General features: G+C 41.6%; 1 long non-coding RNA gene across 2 annotated transcripts; it reads right to left on the bottom strand.

The window, feature by feature from the left end:
• Nucleotides 1-3,776: 3,776 nt before the first annotated feature.
• Nucleotides 3,777-9,344, bottom strand: LOC147796302 (uncharacterized). 2 transcript variants are annotated; one of them, XR_015428151.1, is made up of 5 exons: nt 9,224-9,339; nt 8,649-8,861; nt 7,924-8,029; nt 5,948-6,081; nt 3,777-5,523 (listed from the first exon to the last, which is right to left on the bottom strand). It is a non-coding gene; the product is annotated as an uncharacterized LOC147796302 (long non-coding RNA). The 2 variants fall into 2 exon arrangements; XR_015428150.1 differs by having other exon boundaries at nt 8,649-9,344.
• Nucleotides 9,345-14,102: the final 4,758 nt, after the last annotated feature.

Here is a 14,102-nt window from a genome sequence, read left to right as displayed (position 1 = left end):
AATCTTGTATTTTTTGGGCGAGGCCGAGATCCCCAAACCCTACACCATAAGACACTGTACAAAAAACCCTACACGAATCCTACACGAGAGTGGCAAACCCTACTCCATTGAGTCGTGCACACCAGGTAAATTGTGCATTTTTTGGCGAGGCCGAGATCCCCAAATCCTACACCATAAGACACTGTACAAAAAACCCTACACGAATCCTACACGAGCGTAGAAAACCCTACTCCATTGAGTCGTGCACACCAGGTAAATTGTGTATTTTTTGGCGAGGCCGAGATCCCCAAACCCTACACCATAAGACACTGTACAAAAAACCCTACACGAATCCTACACGAGAGTGGCAAACCCTACTCCATTGAGTCGTGCACACCAGGTAAATTGTGTATTTTTTGGCGAGGCCGAGATAACCAAACCCTACACCATAAGACACTGTACAAAAAACCCTACACGAATCCTACACGAGCGTGGAAAACCCTACTCCATTGAGTCGTGCACACCAGGTAAATTGTGTAATTTTGGCGAGGCCGAGATCCCCAAACCCTACACCATAAGACACTGTACAAAAAACCCTACACGAATCCTACACGAGAGTGGCAAACCCTACTCCATTGAGTCGTGCACACCAGGTAAATCTTGTATTTTTTGGGCGAGGCCGAGATCCCCAAACCCTACACCATAAGACACTGTACAAAAAACCCTACACGAATCCTACACGAGAGTGGCAAACCCTACTCCATTGAGTCGTGCACACCAGGTAAATTGTGCATTTTTTGGCGAGGCCGAGATCCCCAAACCCTACACCATAAGACACTGTACAAAAAACCCTACACGAATCCTACACGAGCGTAGAAAACCCTACTCCATTGAGTCGTGCACACCAGGTAAATTGTGTATTTTTTGGCGAGGCCGAGATAACCAAACCCTACACCATAAGACACTGTACAAAAAACCCTACACGAATCCTACACGAGAGTGGCAAACCCTACTCCATTGAGTCGTGCACACCGCGGAAACTTGTTTTTTTGGCGAGGCCGAGATCCACAAACTCTACACTGTGAAACACTGTGCAAAAAACCCTACACGAACCCAACACGAGATGGACGGTGAACATTACTCTGAAATTTGGCAGTAATCTTTATTTGTTGACAACTTCCGCAGACAAAAAAAATAATGCCATTTTTTTAAACTGGTAAATATCTCACAAAAAAAGGACAAGGCGCCCCCTTTTGGTCTGCTGCCATGGGAGCCGCAAGTTGACAGGTTGCACTATCACATACGCACCCATGTAGGAAACAGTGTAAAATCAGACCGAAATAGCTCCGCCTGTTGACTCTATAGGGAAAAGATTGGCCTCTTTTTTTCAATGTAAATTAAAGATTATGGCCAGCAGATCACTTTTCGTTTCAGTTTTATGGGGGTTAGCCCGATAGTCTTTTATCAGCCTTTCCCAATGACACCCCCAATATAATATTAAAACTCTGCGCTAAGCTCTGAACGTAGCTGCCCTCCTCTATCCAAATTTAAAATAGGCCTGCAATTTTTTTTGGGGGGGGTGGTGAAAGAAATACCTCGAACTAGAAACTATCAGTCCAAATTCAGGATTTATAGAAATATTTCTATGATCCCTCGTTGTTCGCGAAGGCGACGGACAATGTTGTCTTTGAAGTAGTCTGTAATTGCTTCGTGTCACTAATTAATCGGAAAATTTACATGTATAGAAATTCAGCAATTAACATGTCGATGGCGTGACTGCCATCCTTTTCTCATTGAATAAAATACTGTGTTAATTAGCAAAGCATTAAAAATGGGGAGAAGATTTATACCAACCAATCTGAAATTTGAGTTGAGGGGAGTATAAGTAATCCTCATTTCAAGAATACACAAATCCTTGTGCAATGCAAGATCAAGTGTTTGGAGTTAGTTGTAGATTTTGTTCAGCTAAGTATTTGTCACAAATTTAAGTACCAATCGCAAATATAATTATCACAAGGTGAAAATCATCAGAGTGGTCGACGTGGCTTTTGATCTTTATTCTGAGAGCAATAATAGGATTAACAGGACATTTTACACTACAGAATACGTCTATGCAACTTGATTTGAATTACTGTTAGATATGTCAAATTGCTGATTAAAGAAAATATAGCCAAAGGACCAAGGCATATGCATGGACCAAGTGACATTCAACTGAGACTTATTTTGCGCAATTGATATACATGTAATACTAGAGTTAAAAGATTATTTGGCATATTCAAATTTTAAAAAAATGCTTTAAGTTCTGCCTGTAAAAGGTATGGACACCACTTCCTTTTTTTACATATTCAAGGAGATAGCATGTCAAAATAAATGTTGACTGAAAAATTCACGAAGTTCCTTTTTACACTTCATTACAAATTGTGGCAAAATGAGCGTTCTTGTATCCTAAAAACGGGATATCTTTCAGAGGCGTTTTGACACAGAAATATTCATTTCATATAGCCCTTACTGAAATTAAGTTTGGCTAGTGATCTGCTGGTTCGAGTCATGCAAGGAAAAGGAAAATATTTCTTAACATGTAGGGTAGGCCTACATTTCTGTCTAAACTATCAAGCAATTACAAATTGTGACAAAATTAGCATTCTTTTATCCTGAAAAAGGAATATGTTTCACAGGCGTTTTCACACAGAAATAGTCATTCCAAACAGCCCTTACTGAAATTAAGTTTGGCTAGTGATCTGCTTATTTGAGTCGTGCAAAGAAAAGGAGAATATTTCTTAACATGTAGGGTACATTTTCATCTGCAAAATGGGCTTTCTTGTATCCTAAAAACCGGGATATCTTTGAGAGGTGTTTTGACACAGAAATAGGCATTGCATATAGCCCTTACTGAAATTAAATGTAGCTACAGGTCTGCCAATTTCAGTCCTGCAAAGAAAAGTATTTCTTAACATTAGGGAACATTTTCATCTAAATTACCACCTAATTACAAATTGTGGCAAAATGAGCATTCTTGTATCCTAAAAACGTTAACGGGATATCTTTGAGAGGCGTTTTGACACAGAAATAGGCATTCCATATAGCCATTCCATGAAGCAAGGTGAATAATGAAATAAAAACATGATGTAGTATATTAAGCACATTTTTAAAATATTTTTTTCTCAAATCAAATTACAACAATGGAATAGTCTGTACTGAATATCCTTGATTGTGAATGGCCTAGAGCAAGTCCCCCAAATAAAAGAAATAAAACTGACCTATAAACGATGAAATCAGATCGATTATAAAACTGTTTAGACCACGGGCCACGGCAGCAAAATGTGCTCGGAAATCAATTTCCTTGGCGCACCTCTTGGATCTAAGTGGAATCACTGCCAGTTGTTAGTTTAGACCTTATGGATCACAAAAGATCAAAATCCACAATCCCAAGTTCACCATTTATTAAAATATTTGCATTTTAATTATCGATGTAAAAAGGGCGCCCTCTATTGGCCGGGGTTAGAAAACCATGTACATTTTCTATGGGGAAAGTTTCGGTATTGCTCTTGCTTGCTGAAAAGGGACTGAGTGTCTGCTGAGGTAGTAAAACTTTGTCCAAAAGTGTCGATTGCAAAGTATCTGGTAGATTTATCACAATGCTATTCCCATTGAAGTTTTCTTACTCTTCTTTAACATCAAGCTCTTTATATTGAAAATGTATTTCCTTGTTAAATTAATTTTTAACATGTCTAGTACACAAATGTACATGTATTTCTTGTTGAAACCCTTTAAATAAATAAACTCTTGTAAATTATCACTTTTTTCAAGAAAATTTCATTAATTCTTTTATTCCGTTGTACTTCATATACCCGCACCTTCACTCCATATAAGGAAAAAACACCTGCTTCCAAATTACTAGAAACACAAGTCATATTTCAAATTGAAAGTGGCTCTTCTGTATACTGAAATACACATGCTTACACTGACTATCAGTGTTACCTGTATAACATTAATATTTCTTGATTAATTTAATCTAAAAGGGAAGAGTTTATCACATGCACAAACTTTAGCAGTCATCAGGAATGCATTCATGTTTTGTACTTTGTAATTATGATATCCCAAATGTAACACCTCCAAAACTCTGAAGGTTAATAGTACCTAAATGAGAGGAATGCTTCATGATTCACAAACACCATACTGAAAGTAGACATCTGTTGGCAAATTATCCCATTGAACTGAAAACCTAAAAAACTGTCAATGTCATCATGATATTGATATCAATGAATGATGATGTACATGTCTCATTCACAAACTAGATCAAGCAAAGACTAAATATTTCTTCAATCATTTGGTCTAAATTCGCAAATTGCACGTTCATTTGCAGTAAGGGGCTTGTTTGTCTGAAATGACAAGATGTACCAGTTTTTATGTCTGACTCACTTCATGTTCTCATTAGTCCACAACCGACCAAACTGCATTTCAAAAGGACAAAATTATTTACATACATGTAGACAATACTAGTACAATCCTAGCATGAAAACACTCAGAAAATTCTGATAAGTTGGTTTGCGACATTGTCTCTTGTTCACACAAGATAAAGGCTTTCCCAAAATAATAAGGAAATTTACCACAATGGCATACTCGCTGTCACATACGAACCTAGCATAAATACACAGAAAATTCTGGTGAGCTGGTTTGTGAAATTGTCTCTGTTCACACAACAGAAGGGTTATTCCAAACTACTAAGGATATTTATCATGATGGCATACAGTCACATTACGGCTAGTCTTGGTTCGAGGTTCGTCATAGTCTGAAGCAAACCTTGGGCATCATTTCTAAACGGTGGCCTAAATGAACATTGCTTTTCTACTTGCCTCAAAACATCCTCATCAAATGTATTATCTTTGGAAACCCTCTGTCAATGCTCCAAGTCCTGCATACATATAAATCCATCCCAAATTTATTTGGGAAGCAACCACTCTGCTTTAGAATGCCACTTGCCCTGCCTAAGCACAAAGATAGCTAATAAACGATCATTTTGAAGGACTGAGACAGAGGGTAAACCTCCAATTAACATGCTCCAAAAATTTTTCAGGATTGACACAGAGTAAAATTTAATTCATGCGAACGATTACAGGATTTATGAAGAAAGCTGTAAGGGATTAAGAGTACTCGTCAACATCGGAATCATCACTCTCTGGTAGAGTACACTGCTGGTCACTTTGCATGTTCTCACAGTTGCTGCATTTGCACAAGTCGGTACATAGCAAGTTGTTTTCAAGACAGCTACATTTTCCTTTGGCACACTGGCTTTTTTTGCACGGACAATGGGCTAATTCCATAACACTGTTGGGAGCAGGTGGAAGATCCATCCAGTGGATGAAAATGTCATCGCTGTTGACCTTCCATCCATGTCCGTGTGGAGATGGTACCACAGGATGCGGATCCAGGGCTCTCTTGTATATGGCTGCTTGGTAGTTTGCCCTCTTGACATGAAGGCACAAGGCATCCTTGTTTGGAGGCATTGATAACTTCATCCCAGTTCCCATCTGCAACAGGTTGTATCTGGACAAATAGATTGAGAGAAATGTCTTTTGGCTTGAAAAGCATCAATTATGATTAGAAACTTGATTTTTTCTGAATATGCACAACAATCAGTTGCATGAATCTATTTAGATTTCAATTAGTTGCAAAACACAACCAAACTCAATGTTTGAAAATAAGGACTTCGTGGAAAACTTTGAGTGCACATGTATACCTTCGGATTTATTAGTGTGAGCAATTTTTGTGTAACTTGAATATTGGGATAGAATACAATTCTCTGAAAACAATCTTAATTTGAAAGCATTTTGTATTCCAAGTAAAGGAAGTAATACCCTAATACAAAATAGGACATTTTGTGATGGTCACTCTAAAAGTAGCCGTATAGTTTCTCTAACTTTTTTCACATCAGAAAAAAGCACTACATGTAATTCAGATCAACATGTACCTTGCAGTGTTCACATCAGAACAATCCAACTGTTTGTATAGATGACAGACGAACTCCTCAACTCCTGCAATGATCTCCGTCGTCACTGTGAAATCGTCACCAATTCTTCTAAAGACTGGGTATTTGATGGCTTCCTGAAAAGGCAAAATCCAAAATTTTCAATTAAAATCTAAAATGACTCCACATAATAATAATAACACATTTCTTATATAGCGCATCACATAGCACATCTCAATGCGCTTCACAGTAATATTATGAAATAAAGCAATTAATGAAACAGGTGAGTTTTAAGTAGTGACTTAAATTCGTTTTCATTTTTGACAGTTCTGATATGGTGTGGGAGAGAGTTCCACAGCGATGGTGATGCATACTTGAATGAACGATATCCATAAGTCTTAGTGCGAGTGACAGGTGTACTGAGCAGCAATGTTGAACTAGAACGGAGGGTGCGTTGTGGCTCGTATACATGTACTTGAATAAGTTCAAGGAGGTATGCTGGTGCTGAACCATGGATGCACTTGTGAGTGAGGAGTAGAATCTTGAAAACGATTCGCTCATTGACAGGTAGCCAGTGAAGGCTGCGCAGAATAGGAGTTATATGCTGCCTAGATGATGAACGGGTAACAAGTCTGGTGGCTGAATTCTGAATGCGCTGAAGTTTCGAGGTTTGAGAATCGGGGATACAGTGTAGTAGACTGTTGCAGAAATCAAGGCGGCAGGAGATAAAAGCATGGACAAGCTTTTCCGTCGTTTGTTTGTCAAGGAAATTTCGAATTTGTCTAATCTTGTGGAGAGCTAGATAAGAAGAGCGGCATATGTTGTTGACCTGGTTTTGCATTCGGAGGTTTGACGTGATGATGGTTCCAAGGTCACGGGCGCAGGTGACAGGTCTGATGCAGCAGTCAGAGATGCGAAGACTTTCAATTGGAGTATGGTGCTTAAACTAAGAGGTGATATGGATGACTTCAGTTTTGTCGCTATTCAATTTGAGTTTATTGGCAGTGGACCAAGATTGTATGGGTGAGAGGCATGACTCTAGTCGCTGGATGACGTCAGGACGCTGCTGTTCTGTCATGGTGACGTAGAGTTGAATATCGTCAGCGTAGATCATGCAGCTGACGCCGTATGATGCGATGAGATCTTCCAGTGGGGATGTGTACATTGTGAAGCATAGTGGACCTAGGACAGATCCCTGTGGCACTCCGGTATTAACATTATGCGAGGGAGATGAAATCTTATTGATTAGCACAGATTGTTGACGGTTTGCAAAATATGAAGTGAACCATTCCAAGGAAGAGTCGTTGATGCCAAAGCGGTGATGTAAGCGTTGTAGCAAGACATGATGATCAATTGTGTCAAAGGCTGCTGAATAATCAAGCAGCACAAGAACGGCCTCTCGACCCTCATCAACAGCCAATAGCAAATCATTGTAAACACGCAGAAGAGCTGTTTCCACACTACGATATTTACGATAGGCTGACTGCATTTTACCTGCGAGATTGTGAGTAGCGAGATGACACTGTATTTGTGTTTATCACATACAATCTGATAAAAAAGTCTCAAGCATACTGTGACACTATGGTAGCAACAGCTTCAAAAAATGCAAATGATTTACTGAACTTGTTTGCGGGCACTTAAAACCTCTGTGAACAGTAGCAAATCAGATACATGACAATTCCAAAATGCCAATTTTTTAAAATTTCAGTAGATATAGTCTTGTGATCGGACCTTCCAACAATGAAACAAAAAAAAAGAATGGTTGTACAGTTGAAACCATCCACTTAAGTACGCACAAACATGAGTAATGAAAGGTCTCTGTTAATATATGACAAAACAAACTCACAGATTATCAATTCTAACAGGTTATGAAACAACAACATGTGAAGTCACGTAGTTAGTTTTTCTGCATGCTCGGTGCTATTGAAATTGTGACAACAACCAGTGATGACTCTATACAAAAATGAAGAGGTACACACCTTCACTCTCAGGTGGTCGCTTCTTTGGATGTCGTTCAGCACGGCCTATCAAGGTAACATCACAGAAGCGTTTATACATGTAGCTTTTCTGGTGGTATCCAAATCCCTGTGTTAAAAAAAAAGATTTGGTAGCATAGGATATTATTACAATATTAGGGCCTACACAGGACAGACTACTACAATAAAGGCCTATCATTGTCAAGGCAAAAAAGTTTTAGGAAAGAGTTCCATATACAAAGTTCGCTTGACATCCTGTTTACAAACCGTATGAGACTGGTCTGATACAATTCTGTTTTCATTGAAAATGCTTGTACTCTCTCACTGCTAATATTGACTTTCCTGACTTGTAATTGATTTCTATGGACTGATTGATTAGGCCTATGAAAGACAAAACTGAATGAACTTTGCAGGCCTATATGAAACTTTTTCCAAATTTTAAAAGGCATTCACTGGAAGCGAGCAAAACGTATAATGTACGTTGTGGTTGTACTGTAGCCTACCCTGCATAAGAATACAAGTTGCAGCCAGAGTGGTCATGATCATGGTGGTCAGACACTTAAATGACTTTAGTCAGTGTTACTTTAATGACGAACACGTGAATTTATTTTGAAGTCAGGAATGGACTCAAATAATTCCTGCCTACTACTACTGCCTCCTGTGAGCTTGTGCATTTATCGACGGGGATGTATCAAAACGCTTTATAAAAATAAAAGAACTATACTTGCCCTATAAACAGGCTACCTTAAAGAGTTGATCATCGGGAGTGTTAGGCCTAACTTTGACAGCGCTATGTCTTCTACCATGTCTGCGTGTATGACGTGTGCACTGGACGTGAAGGACAAGCCGAGATTCATCTCTGCTTTTTCAACGATTTTAGCCTCTGCCGATTCCTGCACATTTTTCCACCTGCCGGCACACTCGAGGAACTTCATCTAACTCTTCTTGGAGAAAGGCAAAACCCTCAATTTGGACCATAAAAGTCTCATTGATTGGCCGTGTAAAAACGATGACGTAATATTTCATGTCGCACTTTCCTGCACCCAAAACGTGAAAATTTGAAATTTTGGGTGGCGTTTTTTGCTAAAACTGGTTCGCGACGGAATTGTGGATTTTATTTTTGAGTTTCCTATCATCATTCTGAAGAGGTTTCCGTAAAAATTACATAGATCCATGAGGTGCGCCAAAAAGCGCGAGATAATCGGCCATGCCCCGTGGTGTATTTTTTTTTCAATTCATCAAGAAACACTGCTTTCTTAAAAAACATCCAAAAATTCGTTCAGTTTATCGTGGAACGGAGTACCGCAAAGTGGAAACATTTCTGCCTCCCTTTACTCCATGAAATCGCGGGCAAAATCGCGGGCAACCTTCAGCTCAGCCAGATGAGCCAAAGCAATTGTGCACGTGTTGGACGGTGCCCATTACACACCAATACCCAAGACGTTAGGCGGGAGGTAGGCGTCAGTCTACTCGCAAAGGGCGTATTCGATAACATTGTGTAGAGTCTGTAGAGCTTGTAGACCCTACATCGGACATGCGGTCGAAAGTGCTGCCGCATATCGTGCACCATTTGTAAAAGTATAAAAGTTTTACGAGTCGTCTACATTACGGAAGCGTATTACCGCCACGATACTAAAAAAAAAATTCCCGCCCCTACGGTGTAAGTACATGATAACTATCGTGTATATACATAAGTTCAAGTTATCATGTACGTATGCATGATAGCTATCGTGTACCGTACACGATAGTTACATGATACAATGATAACAAATGAGTATACGCACATGCATGATAAATGAAGGTGTTGCAGGATGATAAGATAGTGAAAGTTCCCCCCAACACAGAAGAAAAAACAGGTGGGACGGCATATTATCACCGGTATACTTTAAACCATCTAGTGAATTAGAAAGAAAAACCATTTTATATACAAACGAACCCTTGAGTCGCCAAGCTCCGGATATATACGGAGTTTTGGCGGAACTCCCGCTCTCTGGGAAACACCAACCTGATGGGTCTGTGGGCGATGTGCTGATGAGCGTTGTAGTATCCACCAACTATGCCAAGTGACCTTCCAGTTGCACGAGCCTAGCAGTGATGACTTCCTAGTCAAGGATTGTACCCTGAAAATTAAGCAAATTTCACGCAAACTTTCCGCAGGAAGATCTGATCTGCACAAATGCTGGTATCTCACCAGTGTATTAAAAGCGACATTAACCTAAAAATCTCTTCATGCCTGTCTCAAAAAAGTAAGAAAAACTGTACGAAAAGAGTGGGAAGTGGCCCTGTTAATGCTGATAACAAATCTCGTCCTTTTCTTGCTCAACAAAATCTATTTCACGACAGCAATCTTTGTGGAATACACCCCCCCCCAAAAAAAACTGTTATCAAAAGGACGAAATCGATCGATTATTCCTTAAATCTTGCTTGCACAGACTGGTTCCCCCTATTTTTCTTAGTTATAGAAAGACTTCTCTTATTAAACCTTAGAAAATAGACCGGAAAAATCAAAATTCATGGTGGTGGCCGAACTCCACTCCACCGAACTTAAGATGTAGTGGCATGACATGTAGACTTGTGCACACATGGATGCGGCGTGCACTTCCGAGTTATCTGTACGTACACGATTATCGTGTTCTCGTACATCGTGTACGTACATGATCACTTGAAATTATCGTGTACGTACACGACAGTTATCATGTGCGTACACGATAGGGCGAGAATTTTTTTATTATCGTGGCGGTAATACGCTTCCGTACGCTGTCATTAAACACCAGGGTAATTAAACAGACAGAGGATTTGAGTCCCAGTTGTTGAGCAGGCTTGGCTGACAAGCTTAAGGAGGTCAGAGGTACGGATTGATGGTGCTGGTAGTAATTGCAGCTGCGTGCATTTGTACTAGCAACAAAAAGTCTGGTCATCTGTGACCATTGCTTCCACAGCTAGTGGGAGTTAATCTTTGTTAGGCCCGACTGTGGAAATAGGTCCACCTCTTGTGGATTATCCAGCCAGTGTCCAGGACATTTCTCTTTTTTGTTCTGTTGTGTCGGGACCTGGCTTCATGCATAGCAATTTACATTGATTTTCTCGCTGGCTTTTCCTGTTAGGACCAGCAGCATTTCAGACGTCAGTTGCCTTATTTCCTACATCAGCCCTGGCTGTGCTATGAAGAGGGTATTAGGTACTTATGCACGTGTTCCCACGGCTAAATATGTCTTTTGGGGGTTTGGTATCCAGAATTTTTACACAATTTGGTATGCCTTTGTGGCATATCACTGAGAAATATGGAAGGGCTGTGTAGCACCGTGATGAGAATATTGACAAGAACATAATATAAAATCAGTGCTCTGAAACATGTAATTGCCAGTACAGAAACGGCGTGTATTATGTGCACAGAGTTGCACGTGCATAGAGAGTTGTACTGTTACGTCGTAGATTTAAGCAACTTTGCCAACCAGTGGTAGTTATGCGCCTGCACCTGCTTTATGTCCATTTACACTGATGTGCGCGGAAGCGCGCGCGCGTTCGAAGTCTCTCAACATTCTTGCGTACATAAAATTGCCAACAGCCTCTGTTTGAAATACCATTTGAATATTGACAAGAATATAATATAAAATCAGTGCTCTGGAATATCGATTGCCGAGCTTTAGGTAACTGAGTACCTTCTTCAGGGCAAGCAGATTCAGAACTTAATCTGCTTGCCATGAAGAAGGTACTCAGTTACCGAAAGCTCGGCAATCGTATATTTCAGAGCACTGATTTAATCTTATATTCTTGTCAGTACATCGAATGACGCTTTCTGCAAGATGCAGACGCTCACGTCACCGAGAGTATGCGGTGGCGCGCAAAAGTGCGCGCAACAGTGAGATTAGGATTTTGTTGGCGTACACTGCGCAAGTGTTCCGCGAAGCGGTCACCAAGGCGACGCATGTTGATCTCTCCGATGTACAGTTTACCACAGCGACGACATGTAATGGAATAAACCGCATTACTTGTAACGCATAATCCCCTTAATTGTATAGCTACGCGGGGGCCGACGACCGACGGGCTGTTAACTATGTAGGAGCATGTGTTACATCTGGGGCGCTTAGGGGAATTGCTGCCTGCTTTTGACGGCGAGACAGAATACAACCATGTCCCAGACAGAACGATCGGTGGTTCGGTGAAAATGGAAGCTGTGGCCGCATCATTTCCGAGTGTACGAAAATGTTTGAGAAGAACATTACGTACCGGGATATTTCGAGGGTGGTATGTGAGTACGAGGGGGACGCGATCACGTCACGTTGCTTGGTCCCGGTGGGTTTCAGAGCTGTTTCGCGCGGGATTGAAGATACGGTGTTGAAGGCGGTGTGATAGCCGGAGGGTAACTGCGCTGATGAAAGAAACTTGGCATTTCCTTCCCACGCGCAGAGAACTCTGTATGGCTACTACAAATCCTACGCAGTCGAAGAAACTGCGAGTAAGGAATGGAATTCTTACACATGAGGGGGTGAGACGATTGGTAGGCCCACTGCAGGTAGCTGTGGGAATCTGTGGGTTTGTAATGCACGGTTTTGCCAAGTTTCCGGGCACAGATCTGGACGTGCACGTCGAGGAAGGTAACAGAGTGTTGCGACACATCAGACGTGTAGCGCAGTGCTGGGTGAAAAGCATCCCCAAACGCTAAGAAATTCTCAACGTCATCACACGTACCGGTGATAGCACCAACAATATCATCGATGTATCGCCGTTACATTAACGGCTGCATGCCCTGATACTGGGTCAGCATCTGCTCCTCGATGTGGCCAACAAACAGACAGGCATAACTTGGTCCCATCCGCGTGCCCACAGCCACTGGTCTGATGTAGTGCTCATCGTTGAACGCGAAGTTGTTCAACGTGAGCACCAATTCATCCAGACGGAGCAGAGTGCTGATGGGAGGATCCAGTGAGTCTGGCGGAGATCTAGGGAATGTTTGAGCACAGCCAAACCCCGTGTGAGGAGTGGATGTGTAAAGCGATTTCACATCCATGGTGACTGGAAAGGAAAGTTGGATGAACCTGGGAACTCAAATTCATCGAACAGACGTAGAGCGTGATTAGTATCCTTGACATAGCTGGGGAGCGTTTTGACAATGGGTGTTAGAAGGTATCAAGGAAGTTGGATATCAATTCAGTGGGACAACTACAAGTAGACACAATGGGGCGGCCAGGATTTCCGGATTTTTGGGTAGCAAGTAGAAGACTGCCGTGCGTGGGTTGGGAACGACCAGTTTGGTTTCGTTAGGGGGGTAGTCGCCTGAGTCAATGAAACCTTGGATGGAGCTAGCAACAATATCTTGATGCTCTTGTGTAAGGTCGCGGTCAACCCTAGTGTAGGACGCAACGTCAGACAGTTGACGGTCCGCTTCAGCGACATACAAGTCCTTACGCCATCACACCGTAGCGCCACCCTTGTCCGCCTTCTTAATGACGATGGTATCATCGTTCTTAAGAGACCTCAGTGCTTTGCATTCAGCCGATGAAATGTTGAAGCGCTTGAGATTGGCTTTGAATTTAAGGCGTTTGATTTCCGTGCGGCAATTTTCAATGACGCGGTCGAGGGTTTTGTTGAGACCGGATGCTGGACACAAGGTGGACTTGGTGGGCGCAAGCTTTGCAATGACCTTAGACAAGTCTTCATTCTGAGTAGACATACGTACCCGAATCTGAACGAACTGACCTGGAATCCTTGTCGTGGAAGAAGGCCCGCAAACGCACACGACGGAAGAACTTCTCGACGTCCGGTGACGGGTGATGAACTCGTCCCATCAGTTCGTTAGCGGGATGAAATTCAGTCCAAGCTCGAGGACAGAACGTTGGCCGTCAGTTAGGGGGAGATCTGGTGGGATGGTAACTACCAAAACTTGGTTAGCGTTGCTCGTTGACATTGGCGTACAATGACATTTGTCTGATTTGAGCTTGAGGTACTTAGATTTGATTTTCTTGATTTTGGTTGCTTCGAGAGCGGCATGAAGTTCGTGATTTAGGTCGTGAACTATGCCCCTAATGATGTAAGTCGTTCAGCCATCGTTGACATCATAAAGATGTCGTCGGCACCTATCGATAGTGGTGCTCGAGTTATCGATGTGCTCACGCATAGTATGCACAGTACACCACATGATCTTACATGAGGTGGAGTGTAAAATGCGGTGAATAGTGTCATGA

This window comes from Acanthaster planci, linkage group LG17, assembly GCF_054643075.1.
Source record: "Acanthaster planci isolate LZ-2023a linkage group LG17, COTS_SCS, whole genome shotgun sequence".
Classification (NCBI taxonomy): domain Eukaryota; kingdom Metazoa; phylum Echinodermata; class Asteroidea; order Valvatida; family Acanthasteridae; genus Acanthaster; species Acanthaster planci.
Note: the sequence above shows the minus strand (reverse complement) of the source record. Positions and strands in the feature narration are given on the sequence as shown.